We start from the raw sequence: 18,893 nt of genomic DNA on the forward strand, positions 1-18,893 counted from the left end.
GGACGGGAGACCTAGAGAGAAAGAAAGGGGGAGGGGAGCACCAGAGGATGGGCAAGGAGTAATTGTGAGAGGGACAGAGGGAGAGAAAAGAGAGAGGAAAAATAATAAATAAATAAGGGATGGGGTAAGAATGGGAGGAGGAGCATTAATGGAAGTTAGAGAAGTCAATGTTCATGCCATCAGGTTGGAGGCTACCCAGACAGAATATAAGGTGTTGTTTCTCCAACCTGAGTGTGGCTTCATCTTGACAGTAGAGGAGGCCGTGGATAGACATGTCAGAATGGAAATGGGACGTGGAATGAAAATGTGTGGCCACTGGGAGATCCTGTTTTCTCTGGCGGACAGAGCGTAGGTGTTCAGCGAAACGATCTCCCAGTCTGTGTCGGGTCTTGCCAATATATAGAAGGCCACATCGGGAGCACCGGACACAGTATATCACCTCAGCCGACTCACAGGTGAAGTGTCACCTCACCTGGAAGGACTGTCTGGGCCCCTGAATGGCTGAATGGTGGTGAGGGAGGAAGTGTAAGGGCATGTGTAGCACTTGTTCCGCTTACAAGAATAAGTGCCGGGAGGGAGACTGGTGGGAAGGGATTGAGGGACGAATGGACAAGGGAGTTGTGTAGGGAGTGATCCCCGTGGAAAGCAGAAAGGGGGGGAGGGAAAGATGTGCTTGGTGGTAGGATCCCTTTGGAGGTGGCGGAAGTTACGGAGAATTATATGTTGGACCCGGAGACTGGTGAGGTGGTAGGTGAGGACAAGGGGAACCCTATCTCTAGTGGGGTGGCGGGAGGATGGGATGAGAGCAGATGTGTGTGAAATTGGAGAGATGCGTTTGAGAGCAGAGTTGATGGTGGAGGAAGGAAAGCCCCTTTCTTTGAAAAAGGAAGACCTCTCCTTCGTCCTGGAATGAAAGGCCTCATCCTGAGAGCAGATGCGGCAGAGACGGAGGAGTTGCGAGAAGGGGATGGCATTTTTGCAAGAGACAGGGTGGGAAGAGGAATAGTCTGGTAAAAGTGAGTCAAGTTTTTAATGACTGCAGAAGCAAAAAACTTGCCCACCTGTGAGTGGTGCATCACCATCCACTGTGAGCACCACCACAGATAGCTAACTGGAATGTATTCAACTCTAAAAACACTGTGTCCTTTGAATTTCCTGTTGATGTTTCTTCATTTTAGTAGTTAAATTGGAATCTTGTTTTCCATTGACGGTTTGAATCAATGTTTAACTTCCAAGTAAATATGTAGCTTCAGTAATGATTTATAGTTGGTGGGGACCTGTGGAGGGAGGAGTTATGGGCTGACTAGGAAAACTTTATTAAGCCAGTCCTGCTGTTTTTTTTCAGTAAGGCAGCCGGTCCGAAAGGCATTGCTGAAGTGACAACCTCTAAGTTGGGCTGGTGAGCAAGCTTGGACAGGAATGAGTTGCGAATCAAAGTTGCCTGCAGGTGTGTGCTTTCCTGCAGGGTTGAACAGTGCCATCTTTTCCAGTGACAGAAACAGGTGCTAGTTCTGGGCGTTACTGATATTATAAAAGAGGAAGAAGTCTTCAGGGAATGCTGAGTATACAGTTGTTGTATTTTGGCAATAGGTTACTGACTTTATAAGTGAGTTTAGTAACTTTTTGTTTCTTTACTGGTATGCTTTGTCTATTTAAAATGCCAGACTGAAGGTAAAATGATCTTTTAAAAAAGTGGAATAGCAGGATTTGCCTTTAGTGTCACACTGCACAGAAAGAGGCTCTTTACCCAACCAAGTCTGTGCTGACATCTATCAAAATCAGAATCGGATTCAAGTTTAATCTCGCCGCCGTATGTCGTGACACTTTGCAGCAACTGTACAAGCAATACATGGTACAATATGTATGAAAAATTAAATTACAGTAAGTATATCTACGTATTAAGTAAATTAAATAAGTGCAAAAATAGAAGTAAGAAGTATTCATGGGTTCAATGTCCATTCAGAAATTCCATTATCCTAATCTCACTGTATTCTCTTTAATTCTCTCTCCTCCCACCCCTTCTTCCTTTAACCTGTGTATCTTCAGTCAGTGGGGCTATGGGAGGAAATCAGAGCACTTGGAGGAAACCCAGGGAGTACAATCAACATTTACATAGACAGTACCCAAAGCCAAGATTGAACCTGGGTCTTTAGTTCTGTGGACAGGAGATCTACTAACTGTACCACCAACACTTTTTCCCTAACAAGATGCTGTAATGGGCTCGGTTGATCAGACCGAAAGGACCCAAACCAATTCAAGTATCCAGGAGATGTGGTAATAAGCGTAACCAAGTAGTTTTAAGCCTAATTTATTATCATAAACCACACTAAATATGTACAGGTTTCCCCTGCCATCCAAAGGTAGAGTGTTCCTATGAAACAGTTCGTAAGCCGGAAGGTCATAAAGCGAAGAAGCAATTACCATTTATTTATATGGGAAAATTTTGTGAGCGTTCGCAGACCCAAAAATAACCTACCAAATCATGCCAAATAACACATCAAACCTAAAATAACAGTAACATATAGTAAAAGCAGGAATGACATGATAAATACACAGCCTATATAAAGTAGAACTACTTCTCTACAATCATTGCCGCACTGTTCTCTGTAGTGAAAATCTCACGCAAGCGCTGTCGGCAAAAATACGGCGCAAGTGCTCTCCAGTGACCTTTAAGCTATGAAAAGCTGCCAAATCACACCAAATAACACATAAAAATACACAGCCTATATAAAGCAGAAATAATGTATGTACAGTGTAAGTATCACTTACGAGAATCGGGAAGACATCGAGCACACGGATGGTGTGTTAGGCTGAGTCGGAGGTTGGGGTGGTGCAGTGGCCCCCACCCTCCGGGCAGTGAACCGATACTGATCCGCGAAGCATGCAGGGGCGCAGTGGTGGCCGGGACGCATCCAGCACATCTTTAAGAAAAAAGCCGAAGTAAACAAGCTAATTGATTAGGTGCCGGGTGGCACCTAATTAATTAGCTTGTTTATTTTGGCTTTTTTCTTAAAGATGTCTTGGGTGCCTCCTGGCCACCGCTGAATTCTCCGTGACCCGGCTACCGCTGCATTCTCCGCGAATCGGTATCTGTCCGCGGCCCGGGTGTTGGGGTAGTGGGACACTGGGGTGTCATCTCGTCGTCTGTTTCCATGAGGGCAGGCAGGTCATCTTCTATGTCTGCCTGCCTCGATGTCAAGGTTCGTCGTCTGCTGTGGCTGATGCGGAAGGCTTGCTTGACTGCTTAGCCTCGCGCATTTTTCTAACATACAGTTCTTTGTAAGGACTCAAACCATTTTGCAAATATGCCCAAAATTAAAGTCGTACTTATCATTGCAGTGAAAATCTCACGCAGTTGCTTCACGTTCAGTTCCTGGATGATTTCACTTCCCGTCTGTTCGCCGCTGTATTTGGTTTCGATTGTTATCCTTTCCTCTTCCAATTTCATCAGGTCTTCATCTATCAGTTCTTGGTCATGGGATGCCATAACCTCTTCAACATCATCTTCGTCGACTTCCACAAGCCAAATTCACTTTGTCCTTACTTCGTTCACCACGATCGAAACACTTAATTATGGTCTAGTTTTACGCTAAGTGTAACACCCTTACGAGCTCTTTTAGGCTTTTCCGATACCTTAGAACTCATCTTGCAAACAGTTGCTCACAGGCACGTGTTTAATCAATGCCGGCGAGAATGCTGTTCTGAATCCGGAGGAGGAGCGGCTGCTTTTTGTCGCGTGCTGCTTTTTCCGCACGCTGCCTTTTTTCGTAACAGTGAAAACGCCTTCTGTTAATGAAAACAGGGTACTAATGTCGGTCTTTCGTAACAGTGAGGTTTCGTAATGCGAACGTTCGAAAAGTGGCGGACACCTGTAGTTACAAAGATTTCAGGACTGGCGTTTCTTGGCTTCCACCTGATTTGCTGCTGTTATTGGGGGGCTTGATTGTTGCCGTTGTTGGGGGAACTCAGAATTCCGACTCCTGAAATCACCATGGGTCCGTCCTTGGCTCTAATCGATAGTGATTCCTGGGTCTAGGTGAATTCCCAGGAACGGAGAGAAAAGTGCTTCAATAAATAGGAGTTCAATCCACAAGCACTGACAGAGACACAGAAACAGACAAATTCTTTGGTCTCTGGGTTCTTGTGACACTAGTGCCTGAGGCCAAAGAGGATCCGGCCGCTATTAGCAAACGTTTAGCAAACCTACAGTGTAAGAACAAGAAAAAATTCTGCAGGTGCTGGAAATCCAGAGCAACACACACAAAATGCTGGAGGAACTCAGCAGGCCAGGCAGCATCTACGGAAAAGAGTAAACAGTCGGTGTTTCGGGCGGAGACCCTTCAGGGTCGCTGGGGTAAGAATTCAGCTGCTGTTAGTAAACATTTATCAAACCTGCGGTGTTTAACTTGTACAGAGATCTTGCATGCTGTGCGCTCATTAAGAGTTAAAATGTCACTTGGAATCATTCAGACTTTCATCTAGTATTTTTACAAAATTTAATACAACACATTTCACCCCTTTGAATGTTTGAATAAGCCACCTGCTTGAAATGAATATATTATTAATATCCTTTGGATGATTGAAAACTAATTTTATGAGGGGGGGAAAAATGGAAATTTATACAGATTCAATGATTAACCTCAATATTCACATTAAATTATATGCTGTCATTGTTAAGGTGTGTTAACATCTGTTGACAATTAAAACAGAATGGGTAAGATTTAAAAACACACGTCGTGATCAGGGATGCAAGAGTCAAATTACAACTAATTTGGCACTGTACTTATTTCACAGGAAAAAGTCATAGTAGGCCAGTCACTCTAGGTTTACAACGTTCTTTCACACCTATAGGTCCCTAATTAGCGCATGTCACATAATGTGCATTTTTCTCAAAACAATAATATCATTTTCACAAATCACAAGGTTATCAGTGGCATGTCGGGTCTCAGCAGAAATCTGACATCCAATAAAACACAAGACAAGCATTAAAACAGAACAAAGCAACATTCCAGCAGGAACCTCTGAAAACAAAAGCAGGGAGATGGTTAGAAATGTTTACATTCTCTCTTAGTCAGTTTACCCCTATCCATACATGCAGGATGGGTCTGTCATCGCACCATCACCCGGTGTGTATTTCCTTGCCTGTCAGCAATAATCTCACCCTCTGGAGGGGATGTCACAGACATTTACCGCCCCTTGCAGAACTGAATCAGCATCTTCAGTTGTGCCATCAGGAACAAAAGGAATAGGTTGTACTGTCATTAACAAAAACAGGTGGTTGTTCAAATTATCCAAAGCACGGGGAAGGACAGGTAACTGTCCGGGTAAGGTCTGGGCATGAGTAAGTAAACAAATTTGTTGTTTTAATAGGCTATTCATTCGTTCAATCAGACCACTGGCCTGAGGACAATAGGAGACGTAAAAGCCCCACTGTACGCCATTAGAGACAGCCCGCTTTTGTACCCTGGAACCCGTAAAAGTGTGAACCATTATCGGATTGGATTTCGAGGGGATCGCCGTAAGCAGAAACAAGATTTCCTAATCCCCAAAGCTACCATCCTGATTACCTTTAACAGTCAGGATTGCCATCAAAAGATACCTGCCATGGTGAGGGAGAACTGGAATCGCTTCTGTAAAGGAAGAGGAGGACAACATAATCTAATTGTCAAATCTGAGCAGGGGCACGCCCACGGCAAATGGCAGCCAAGGGTCGTTTTGAAAGCTATTGATCCTTAATTTCTGAACATAGCACACAATTCCCCACTGCTGTATGAACTAAGTCAGTGGGAGGGAATAATCCTCAAGGCCTGGACCACTCCACGGTACCCTGTACCCCCAAATGACCAGAAGACTTGGGGACATTCTGAGCAAGTGGCAATAGCAGTATTTGAGGCTGGGGGCTAGGTGTCACCCTGTCAATGCAGGCGAGTGTCAGCAAAGTTGTTAACTCTTGTCACCAGCGAATCAACTTTCAAATGGATGTCGACATGGTAAACTGTAATGGTAACATGTGGCGATTGGCTCCAAATGTCCCTCTATAACTCCGCTCCCCATAAGGGATGCCCCCTAACAGTCTCGGGCTGCCGGTTCTACGGGGGCGACCAGACAGCAACAGGAATCCGTACAAGGGGCTTCGGTTTCATGCATATTCAGTGTGCACTGCTACAAGCTCTGCATATTGACCCAGCCCTTCACAGCTTTCCTTCTTTAGAACTTGCTGGGAGAGAGGGTTAAAGGCAGCAGCCTTCCAGCAGCGAGAACCATTCTTCCATATTGCGGAGCCGTCGGTGAACCGGGTGTGCTGCTGCTGAGTTCAAAGGGAACTCCCCACACGGCACGCGAGACTTTGACCGGAGGCATGGGTGACATGGCCTGAGAGGGACTCGGTTCATGTATTTTACTAACTCTGTCCTGTCCCTTTGGTCGTTCAGAAATGTACCCCTTCCACCTGAGAACTGAACTCTGTGTCACATGCCCTACCTGATGGGTGAGTGTGTCAGGGAGTACCCATCGCATAGTGGAAAGGTCAGGGTGGGGGGGGGATGAGAGAATCCCCCATCTGTGTTTCAGTCTCTGTCAAAGCCCAGCAGCAGGCAAGAAGCTGCAGTTGGGTTGAGGTTTTGGTGTTGGTGTGCAGTGCCCTTTTTCCTCCAAACATAGCAAGGTGCATTTCTGCTGAAAAGTTCAACTTTTGTCTCCTCTGTCCACAGGACACCGTCCCAGAGCATTGTGGAACATCTAGGTGGTCTTTTGCAATCTTGGGACTTGCAGCAATGTTTGCCAAATGCAGTGTATCTGGTGGCAGCATCAGGAAACTTTTAGGACCTAAAACCCAGAGGCAGATTCCTTCTTCCATGCTTCTGCCACAGGCTCCAGATAGCCATATCATCTGTAGCAGGAACTTGCTGTTCAAGGGGGAGGCCTTCTCAATGAGGAGAGGAGTAAGGCTGCAGCAGTGGCCTCCTTTGCAGCATCAAAAGCCGGTAGTTGCCCGGAGCTGTAAACAAAACTAAATTTCTTTCTGGTCACGGTGCACAAGAGTCAAAGGAGGATAATCATATGGGGTGTGTGGCACCACCGGTATCCCAAAAGGGATTCCAAACCGCTGGGCTTCTTGTTTTGTTGTAGGGGGTGCAATGTCTAGGATCATATTTCTGACCTTATCCAAAATTATCCTATCGCCCTTGGTCCATTGTATTCCCAGAAAATGAACAGTGGTAGCTAGTCCCTGTATTTTATCGGGGTTAATTTCCTATCCCCTCGATCGCATGTGATCAATCAAGGAATTAAGGGCTTTGGAAACTTTCTCTTCAGAGAACCCCCACAATAGTACATTGTCTATGTAGTGAGTCACTGGGAGATAGATCACATTCACACAGATCCTGTGCCACCACACTAGGGACTATGTATGTATCCCTGTGGAAGCCAAGTAAAGGTGCACTGAAGGCTGTTCCATGTACAGAGGTGCTAGGAAGTTTGTGAACCCTGTAAAAATTTCTCTGTTTCTGCATAAATATGACCTAAAATGTGATCAGATCTTCACCTAAGTCCTAAAGCTAGAAAAAGAGAACCTAATTAAATAAATAAGTAACGCAAATACTTGTTCTTTTACTTATTGAGAAAAATGATCCAATATTACATGTATTTGTTGGGGAAAAGTATGTGAACCTCTGCTTTCAGTAACTGGTGTGACCCCATTGTACAGCAATAACTTCAACCAAATGTCTTCGGTAAACCCCCCCCCCCCGCCGTACCCATTCCGTTATTTATTTATTTATATACACACATTCTTTCTCTCTCTCTTCTTTTTCTCCCTCCGTCCCTCTCACTATACCCCTTGCCCATCCTCTGGGAATCCCCCCTCCCCCTTTTCTTTCTCTCGAGGCCTCCTGTCCCATGATCCTCTCATATCCCTTTTGCCAATCCACTGTCCAGCTCTTGGCTCCATCCCTCCCCCTCCTGTCTTCGCTTATCATATCGGATCTCCCCCGCCCCCTCCCCCTCCCACTTTCAAATCTCTTACTAGCTCTTCCTTCAGTTAGTCCTGACAAAGAGTCTCGGCCCGAAACGTCGACTGCACCTCTTCCTATAGATGCTGCCTGGCCTGCTGCGTTCACCAGCAACTTTGACGTGTGTTGCTTGAATTTCCAGCAGCTGCAGAATTCCTCGTGTTTGCGTTTTTAAATTCACTACTGCGCAGCCTGTTCCGGTGATGCCTACACCGAAGAAAAAGTTTAAATCTTCTCTTTGGGAGTTCAGTGAAACCATCTCTCACTGCTCCCCATCTGTAATTTCTTCGGCTCTTCAACTTTTCGATCACATTTTGACTCAGACTCGCTATCACAGCCATATATCCTTGTTTGTTTTTGAGAGCAGTGGTTTCTTTTATAGCATCCTTCCTTGAAAACCATGTTTGTTCAGTGTTTTTCTTATAGTGGACACATGAACAGAGACTTTAGCAAGTTCTAGAGATTTCTGCAGGTCTTTTGCTGTTACCCTTGGATTCTTTTTCACCTCCTTCCGCATAGCACATTGTGCTCTTGCTGTGATCTTCGCAGGATGCCCACTCTTGGGGAGAGTAGCTATAGTACTGAATTTCCTCCATTTGTAGACAATTTCTCTTTCTGTGGACTGATGAACACTCTGGTCTTTAGAAATGCTTTTGTAGCCTTTTCCAGCCTTGTGCATCTCTACAATTCTTCTTCCTATGTCCTCTGAAAGTTGTTTTGATCGAGGCATGATGCCTTAAGCAGATCTTTCTTAAGAGCAGACTCTGTCAGTAACCTGACTGTGTGTGTATTTTTTTATATATAGAGTAGGGCACCTCTACAACCCACATCTCCAATCTCATCTCATTGATTGGAACACGTGACTCCAAATACTTTTGTAGAAGGCATTACCCCAGAGGTTTTCATGTACTTTTCCAACAAATACACGTAATATCGGATCACTTTTCTTAATAAATGAATGAACAAGTCTAATGTTTTTTGTGTTATTTATTTAATTGGGTTTCTTTATCTAGTTTTAGGACTTGCGTGAAGATCTGATCACATTTTAGGTCATATTTATGCAGAAATAGAGAAAATTCTGCAGGGCACACAAACTTTCTAGCACCACTGTTAAAGCAAACTGATCCTGGGACTGCGCAGTATTAGGAATACAGAATAAAGCATTAGCCAGATCAATAACAGCATAATAACTGTCAGTCTCAATGGAACAGTCCCCAATCAGGGTCACAATGTCTGGAACAATTGTGGCCAGCGGAGGGGCAAACCGATTTAACTGGCGATAATCAACGCGCCACGAACCATCAGGTTTCCAAACTGACCAGACGGGATGAGGCAGGACGAAGGGCGCCCAGGTTAGAAAGGGACTCGACTCTCACCAATTTCCTTGCCCTCCTGGGATGCAATATTGCTTGGCAATTACTATTTGTGATGGCAAGAATATAAAGACAGGTTCCCACTCTGCCCTTCTAGCTCGAATAGATGCGTTCCTAATACCAAAAGCAAATTTGCCAAAGGGTGTTGTGATAGAAGTTCCCCTTAACAAATCAATTCCCAGAATGTTTTCAGGTACCTGGGAGATGGGCAAGGGGACAGACCGAGGAGGTCCCTTGCTAGTAGCACTGCGGACCTTTGTTCGTACAGCATCTATAACCAATTTCCCTCCTATCCCTAAATACACACTCACTTCGGGTCTGTATATAGATCTGGATTCCCAGGCAATGAGGTACCCTCAGCCCCAGTGTCCACCAGGGCGATTTGTCGCTGTTTATAGCCATGTGACCACCAAAGGGTAGGCCTCAGGTCTCCCTCTGGGACACCAGAAATGTGTGTTGCCATAGTAACAGCAGTGGTCCCGGAGCCCTGGCCACACCCCTAGGCCATGGGCTGGGTAACCCGCCAGCTGGGATCTAATTCATTCAAGTTTAGATATAACCGAGGAACATCCTGCTCTTTGGGGTTAACATCATAGTCCTCTGTGGAAGGGCAACTGGTTCCTTTGGGCTATCGAATGCAACACACCTGTGTTGCAGTGCTCACTGTATGACACGTAGAACACCAGCAGGTGCACTCTGTCGATTCTTTCCTTATCCAGCCCTGCCCTTGGCAGGGATAGAAACATTTCCTTCCTGCTAAGCTAGAAGAGGAGCTTTTCGATACTGACTGCTGTCGGCCGCTTTGCAGCATGCCGGGATTTAAAAATGGCCTTAACCTGCACGAGCCTGATCTACACCTGACCCTTCAAGTTGGGCCGATAGACGGCTAGTCTCAGCAACAGTCTGGCCCTAACAGACACCTTACCACCGAGAGGGTTGTCATTCCATCAGTTGGGTGCATGTACCAAGAGAAAAGGGGACTTCTTTGACCGTTAAAGGCATTATAATTAATAAATATAAATGGCAGATTGTGTTGCCATATCACAGAGGCATGAAATAGCTCCAGGGGCGAGGAAACTCCTCCCAATCCAAAGGGGCAGGACAGCGAGCACAAACAGCTGTATAGCCCCTGCCCACAGCCCCGTCAGCTTGACCAGCCTGCAATTCAGACAATGGATCTGCCGTAAGTGAACCAGACGGACTTCATTCATTAACACTTTTAAAGAACACGGTTGGGAGGCTTCTAACTCCCATAGGCAGGTGAGCTAGTTGTGCAAGGATTTTTTTCCTGTCTTAACTGTAACGCTTCATATTTCTCAGTATTAAGTTCCATCTTCCACTTGTTTATTCCACCATGTTATGTTTATGTAACTTCAAAACATTAAGCTAATTCAAACTAAGACACAGGAGTCCGAAATGTGAGTCTAACTTTGAGGCGTGTACATATCACTTGGTAGTGTGATGATGTATGCAGTTAACATATTTTTATGAATAACCTGTTGTGAATTATTTAAATGATTGAATACACTACACTCCTCCCTGCTTAGCTATAAACTCCAACTCAAGGAGAGAATGCATCTGAACTAAATACTCAGCATATTATATCATCCAACCACTATATACAGACATTGACAGCATACCAAATTTAAAATTGTCCCACTCAGGCTTAAAGATTTAATTGCTGAGGAGGGTTTCTTACTCCTGTGGGATAATGTTTTTCCTGACAAGGGCGATCTCTCTGCTCGGCAGGTGAGACTTCAGACTGTGAAACAGTCTCGGGTTCTGGGGCCTCCTCCGTGCTGGTTGTAGGAATTGACTCTGAGACTGCAGGAAGTGGTCTGACAGCTCTGGGCTCCTTTCCTCTTTTTTTCTTTCTGGATCTACTTCGATCCCTTTTTTATTTTTCACGTTCTTTCTCTTTTTCATACTTCTTGTTCACATTATTTCTCTCCATCTCTTCCTCCTTTTTCTTCCAGCTTGTGTGTCTTGATCTTGGGTAGGTGCATTACATTCACTGGAGTATTCTCTTATTAGTCCTTCTATTGCTGCCATTACGACCTGATCTCTCCTCTTGGTTTCCTCATCCAGAACATCGTCTGATGTTCATATCTCTGTGGACTACTTTTTTTTGCATCTTCCGTTCAGCCAGCTGGTCTTTGCAACTGCTTTTACAAGCAGATTTTTGTCTTCCATTTGAAGTTCATGCAATAACCTTAATGCACCCAGAGTAGATTCTGGGTTTTATACTCACAAAAGCTGATTGCTTGCAACTTTCCTGAAGCTTGCTCAACTCTCTTCCAGCTTAAAACCAAGCCACATTTCCCAAGTAACTGCCTGATTAACATATCAGAAGCTTTCTCAGATATGTTGCCTACAAAAACTGTTGTAGTCGGACCACTGCTTTCAACACTTTCACACTTCCTCTGAGTAGTGTGGTCCTTCCTTGGTCCAGTATGCTTTCCAACCAGAGACTGGCACCAACACCTGTTTGTCCTCTGTGGGGCAATGGTTCATGGTGTTTGGCATGGAGACAGTTGTGGCATCATCCTGTATCTTTCTTAATTAACTTTCAGTTGGCTTCATTGCAGGCAATGTAGCTTGCAAATGGTGGATGGCTCTCCAATCAAGTTGTAGTTGTCTCTGCCAATCATGACCCCACAATGCTGGTTCTTCTGCTTTTACCACATACACGCTCAATGTGGCTTGTTGGTTGTTGTATTTCACTGTTACAAATATCATTCCCACAAGAGTTATCTTTTCTCCTGTATAAGTTCTTAGATGGCTGTCTGCAGGCCTCAATTTAGCATCTTTGAAATGCCATTTAGTATCTTTGTGGAATAATGGAAACTGCTGAACCAGTGTCCAATTCCATTTTAATAAATTTGCCATTTACTTCTGGCGTAAACCATGTTGCTTGTTTATTGTTAAATTTCACACTATAAATCTCAAGGCTACGCAAATCTGTGTTACTCTCGTCAGATTTTCCGTTAACAGTGTGCAGATTAGTGCTCTTGACTTTTTATCTTTATCTCTTCCCTGTTCAGTCTATTTATTCTTGTCTGTCTGACATGCTGCTTGTATGTGCTCTTTGTTGCATTTTTTGCAAGTTTCACCCTTAAATTTACATTTATTTGGTATGTGAGTTCCTGCCACATAGTTACGCAGTTTGTTCGGCTGGGCAGGGTTCTGTTTGTTGTGGTCCGTTGTGGCACATCGGGTACTATCGGGTGCCTTTTCCTTACCTCAACCCAGCACGGATGGAAAACGTGCAAGGATTTGAACCCAGGGCCATTGGCCTTGAGGTCTGGTGCTGATGCCATCACACCTCCAGCCAGCGGCTCTTGCTTAGATGTTGCAATTTTGTTCAAGTTCACTTTCATACCTGACTGCAACTCAATTGTGTCTCTGTCTGTGGTTTCCATTGAAACAGCAATTTTCACTGGTCATTTGAATGTAACCTGAGCTTCAGTTGGGAGCCATTTTTGAATGCTTCCTTGTAAGATTCCGCAAAGTAAATGATCTCTTAGTGCATCATTAAGACCATTACCAAACTGACATTGCTCAGACAATCTCTTCAAATCAGCCACAGACACTAAAATGAACTCCCCTTCCTTTTGAATCCACTTATGAAACCTAAAGCATTCGGCAATCAACAGTGGCCTGTGTTCTCAATGTTCCTGCATCTCTGTGACAATAGCAGCAAAGTTCATTTCTGATGGTTTAGATGGAGCCGTCAAACTTAAAAGCAAACTGTACGCCTTTAAACCCAAAATTGCACTCAGCAAAATTGGCACTCACTTCTCACTGGTTATTTCATTTGCTTGAAAATAGTGTTTCAGTAGTTCAGTAGTCATGAGCCAGTTACTTGTTGTGTAATAAACTTATCTGTTTTTCCGATGTTGCCAGCCATTTCTGATTTTTTTTTAAAAAAGTGATTGTTATCACCCAGTACTCACTCGATGAGCCTGTGAATTCTTCCATTTACGGAATTTTTTTTTTTACTTCATCGCGTCTTCCCTTCCGAAGAACACGGGCATTTTGTAACTCGATTGTTTCTCGCTGAGTTTTATTTTATTTCGAATGTCTCGCTCCACTTTAACAGGTTGGTAGCTGTGTTGGGCTCATTTTAAAATACCTCGTCGCCAATGTTATGGTTTGTAGTTTCAAAGTATTAAAAGAATTAAATAAACTAAGACACTGGGAGTCTGAAATGCGATTTGAACTTCGTCTTTACTTTCAGAGAGGTGCGCACGTATCACGAAGTAGGGTGATGTATGCTGTTAACATTTTTACATAATAATCTGTAATTATTTAAATGACCAAGAATAAATAAATATATATAATGGCCACTGAGTATAGACTGGCTGGTGTGTTGTGTATTTAATATTTGAATAATTATATATTCAAAGATTATTGAAATACTAAATACACAACAAACCAGCCAATCTATACTCAGTAGCCATTTTACTAGGTGTACTTGTACGCCTGCTCATTAATACAAATATCTAATCAACCAATCGTGTGGCAGCAATTTGATGCTTAAAAGCACACAGACGTGGTCAAGAAATTCAGTTGTTGTTCAGACCAAACATCAGAGTGGGGAAGAAATGTGATGGTGGAATGATTGTTGGTGCCAGACAGGTTGGTTTGCGCATTTCAAACTGCTGATTTCCTTTTCACACAGAACAGTCTCTAGAGTTTACAGAGAATGGTGCGAGAAACAAAAAAAAATAGTGAGTGGCGGTTCTGTGGGTGAAAATGCCTTGTTAATGAGAGAGGTCAGAGGAGAATGGCCAAACTGGTTCAAGCTGACAGGAAGACGACAGTAACTCATATAACCAAGTATTACAATAGTGGTGTGCAGAAGAGCACCTCTGAATGCACAACTTGTTGAAGCTTGAAGTGGATGTGCTACAACAGCAGAACATGTAATCTGGCCGCTTTATCAGGCACTGAGTGACCATCCCCTTGGAGGACATTACTACCTTCCTAATAATGAGTTACCATGGGTTTGATTTTTACCTGCAGTTCCCTGTGCACCCAAATGAATGTATAACAATAAAGGACAAGTTGCCCTGGTACTGACCTCACAGTACATTTGCTTCAAGTCCAAAATAACTTTCTACTGCTGCTGCTTGTTCCTGATTAGCAATTTTCTTTACTTGCGGTGACAGCCCCTTTTTCCATGGCCTTTAGTCTTGCTGATAATTATAATGTACCATCTACCGTATGTCCTTCATCTCCTTCCTGTTATTTCAACAAACTCTATCAAGTTGGATTAGATTTTAACAAGTCCATGCTGGGCTCTCTCTCTAATCAATGCACTTATTTAAACTCATCCTTGATTGTGGTTTCCAGAACTTGCCCACTTGCAGTCAGTAGGTGCTGGGGTTATCCTCGCACCCTTAAAGCTTCTTCATGCCTCTCTGTCAGTGCATTGCTTTTAGTCACTTCTTGCCAAGAGCAGACTGGATGGGCCGAATGGCATGCTTCTGCTCCTGTGTATTATGAGTCTGTTCCAGCACGACTCAGCACCTCACACACTATCCAGAACAAAGCAGACTGCTTGATTGACACCTCATCCAGCGGCCTAAACCTATTTGGATGGCACAGTGGCACAGCTAATGCAGCTGCAGTCTCAGGCTCCAGTGACTGGGTTCAACTTCCAGTGCTCCCTGTGTGGAGTTGCCCCGTTCTTCCTGTGGCAAAGTGTGTTGGCTTCACGTGTCCCACTTCCATGTATCAAAAATGTGTGGATAGGTAGCTTAGTAGATGGAGTGGCCAGATCTAGCAGGGAGATGATGGGACTGTGAAGAGAACAATGATAAACTGGGTAAGATTATTGTTTTAAAAAAAACAGGTGCTGAATGGCTAGTATGCTCTTTGTGGGCCAAAGGGCCTATATCTGTGCTTAGTTCTCACTCTGACTACTCCCTGCATCTTTTGACACTCTGTGGGTGTAATATGCTTCTGCCAAGGCTTCTTTGGCAGAACCTTCCGGATGCTTGACTCTTGACCTCAGTCACCATAAGGACAGAGGCTAATGCTGCAGCTCACACAAAAAATGCTGGTGAACGCAGAAGGCCAGGCAGCATCTATAGGAAGAGGTACAGTCGATGTTTCGGGCCGAGACCCTTCGTCAGGACTAACTGAAAGAAGAGATAGTAAGAGATTTGAAAGTGGGAGGGGGAGGGGGAGATCGGAAATGATAGGAGAAGACAGGAGGGGAGGGATGGAGCTAAGAGCTGGAAAGTTGATTGGCAAAAGGGATACGAGGCTGTAGAAGGGAGAGGATCATGGGACGGGAGGTCTAGGGAGAAAGAAGGGAGGTGGGAAACCCAGAGGATGGGCAAGCAGTTATAGTGAGAGGGACAGAGTGAGGAAAAAAGAGGGGAAAAAAGGGGGAAAGAAAGATAAATAAATAAGGGATGGGGTACGAAGGGGAGGTGGGGCCTTAGCGGAAGTTAGAGAAGTCAATGTTCATGCCATCAGGTTGGAGGCTACCCAGACAGAATATAAGGTCCTCCAACCTGAGTGTGGCTTCATCTTGACAGTAGAGGAGGCCGTGGATAGACATTATCAGAATGGGAATGGGATGTGGAATTAAAATGTGTGGCCACTGGGAGATCCTGCTTTCTCTGGTGGACAGAGCGTAGGTGTTCAGCAAAGCGATCTCCCAATCTGCGTCAGGTCTGGCCAATATATAGAAGGCCACATCGGGAGCACCGGACACAGTACATCGCCCCAGCCGACTCACAGGTGAAGTGTCGCCTCACCTGTAAGGACTGTCTGGGGCACTGAATGGTGGTAAGGGAGGAAGTGTAAGGGCATGTGTAGCACTTGTTCCGCTTACAAGGATAAGTGCCGAGAGGGAGATCAGTGGGAAGGGATGGGGGGACGAATGGACAAGGGAGTCGTGTAGGGAGCGATCCCTGCGGAATGCAGGGGGGGGGAGGGAAAGATGTGCTTAGTGGTGGGATCCCGTTGGAGGTGGCGGAAGTTACGGAGAATTATATGTTGGACCCGGAGGCTGGTGGGGTGGTAGGTGAGGACAAGGGAACCCTATTCCTACTGGGGTGGCAGGAGGATGGGGTGAGAACAGATGTGCGTGAAATGGGAGAGATGCGTTTGAGAGCAGAGTTGATGGTGGAGGAAGGGAAGCCCCTTTCTTTAAAATAGGAAGACATCTCCTTTGTCCTGGAAAGAAAAGCCTCATCCCGAGAGCAGATGCAGCGGAGATGGAGGAATTGTGAGAAGGGGCTGGCATTTTGGCAAGAGACCGGTTGGGAAGAGGAATAGTCCAGATAGCTGTGAGAGTCCTGCAATGCTGCAGCTGTCAGGTACACTGCAATTCACGATCTCCTTCCAGTCCCGTACACTGTTAAGTATTTTGCTCTTCCGGTGACGGTTCTTGATCAGAATTTAGCACACCCTACCACAACGGCAGCTTTGTTGCGTGGGGAGGAGCAGCTCAGCGTGGCGGCTCGCCATTGCCTTTTCCGGGGACAGGGGCGAACAGTGCTTGAACCTTGTGTTATGTCGAACTTTCTCCTTGTTTTGCTGAAGGGCCAGCAACCTGAAACAGTGACTCGGTACCTGTGGAGAGAGAAGCAAGCCCTGCCCTTCCGTTTGGGGCATTTTCTGTTTCTATTTACAGAATGGCAGTTCAAGAATCTGGTTTATTGTCACTGATGCAAGTCACGAAACTTTCTGATTTGTGGAGGCATAACAAATTACTATAAGTTGTAATAAATAAATAGTGCAAAAGAGGTACAGGTTTCCCCCGCCATCCGAAGGTAGAGCGTTCCTATGAAATGGTTCGTAAGCCGGAATGTCGTAAAGTGAAGAAGCAATTACCATTTATTTATATGGGAAAAATTTGTGAGCGTTCGCAGACCTAAAAAGTAACCTACCAAATCATGTCAAATAACACATAAAACCTAAAATAATAGTAACAGCAGGAATGATATGATAAATACACAGCCTATATAAAATAGAAATACTTCTCTACAATCATTGCACACTGTTCTCCGCAGCGAAAATCTCACGCAAGTGCTCTCGGCAGAAAATCTTACGCAAGCGCTCTCGGCAAAAACACTCTCCGGTAACTTTTAAACTATGAAGCTGCCAAATCATGCCAAATAACGCATAAAAATACACAGCCTATATAAAGTAGAAATAATGTATGTACAGTGTAGTATCACTTGCGAGAATCAGGAAGACAGTGCAGAGCACACTGATGATGGTGTGTTAGGCTGAGTTGTCGGAGGTTGGGGTGGTGCAGTGGCCCCCACCCTCGGGGCAGCGAACCAATACCGATCCGCGAAGAACGCAGCGGTAGCTGGGATGCACCCAGCACATCTTTAAGAAAAAAGCCGAAATAAACAAGCTAATTAATTAGGTGCCGCCTGGCACGTAAATGTCGGCCCAAATCAGAGGGGACAATCGGCTCTGATTTGGGCCGACATTTACGTGCCGGGTGGCACCTGATTAATTAGCTTGTTTATTTCGGCTTTTTTCTTAAAGATGTGCTGGGTGCGTCCCGGCTACTGCTGCATTCTCTGCGACCCGGCTACTGCTGCATTCTCTGCGGCAATGTATCGGTCTGCGGCCCGGGGGTCGGGGTGGTGGGACACTGGGGTGTCGGCTGTTTCCATGAGGGTAGGCAGGTCATCTTCTTCTATGTCTGCCTGCCTCGATGTCGAAGGTCGAGGTTCGTCGTCTGCTGTGACTGATTGGAAGGCTTGCTTGACTGCTTAGCCTCACGCATTTTTCTATCATACAGTTCTTTATAAGGACTCAAACCATCTTGCAAATGTGCCCTAAACCGACGTACCTTTTCAAAATTAAAGTCGTACTTTATCATTGTAGCGAAAATCTCATGCAGTTGCTTCACGTTCAGTTCCTGGACGACTTCACTTTCGGTCCATTCGCTACTGCATTCAGTTTCGATTGTTATCCCTTCCTTTTCCAATTGCATCAGCTCTTCATCTCTCAGTTCTTGGTCGTGGGATGCCAAAACCTCTTCACATCATCTTCGTCAACTTCCACAAGCCAAACTCACTTTGTCCTTACTTCGTTCACCACGATCGAAATGCTTAATTATGTCTAGTTTTACGCTAAGTGTAACACCCTTACGAGCTCTTTCAGGCTTTTCCGATACCTTAGAACTCATCTTGCAAAGGGCTGCTCACAGACGTGTTTAAGCAATGCTGGCGAGAATGCCGTTCCGAATCCGGGGGAGGACCGGCTGCTCGGGGCGTGTGCTGCCTTTTATTGCGCGCTGCTTTTTTCGTAACAGTGAGGTTTCGTAAAGTGAATGTTCGAAAAGCGGGGGACACCTGTGGGAGGTTGTGTTCATGACTCATTCGGAAATCTGATGGCAGAGGGGAACAAGCTGTTCCTAAAACAAAATGCTGAGTGGAGGTTTTCAGGCTCCCTTATCCCCTCCGTGATGGTGGCTGTGAGACGAGGGTATGACTCATTTGGTGAGGGTTCTTAACGATGGATG

The 18,893-nt window shown here is 45.0% G+C and overlaps 1 protein-coding gene across 3 annotated transcripts in view; it reads left to right on the forward strand.

The window, feature by feature from the left end:
• The window catches only part of LOC134337179 (protein ENL-like), a 134,999-nt gene that overhangs the window by 25,535 nt on the left and 90,571 nt on the right, over positions 1–18,893 (forward strand). Inside the window, exon 1 of one of the 3 annotated variants that reach the window (XM_063032010.1) lies at positions 1,392–1,447. The exons of the other annotated variants lie outside the window; for them this stretch is intronic. The gene's annotated coding sequence lies outside the window, so the exon portion shown is untranslated. Of the gene's footprint in view, positions 1–1,391; positions 1,448–18,893 lie in introns of those variants that run through there. 3 annotated transcript variants of the gene reach the window in all.

Source organism: Mobula hypostoma, chromosome 24 (assembly GCF_963921235.1).
Source record: "Mobula hypostoma chromosome 24, sMobHyp1.1, whole genome shotgun sequence".
In the NCBI taxonomy this organism is placed as follows: Eukaryota; Metazoa; Chordata; class Chondrichthyes; order Myliobatiformes; family Myliobatidae; genus Mobula; species Mobula hypostoma.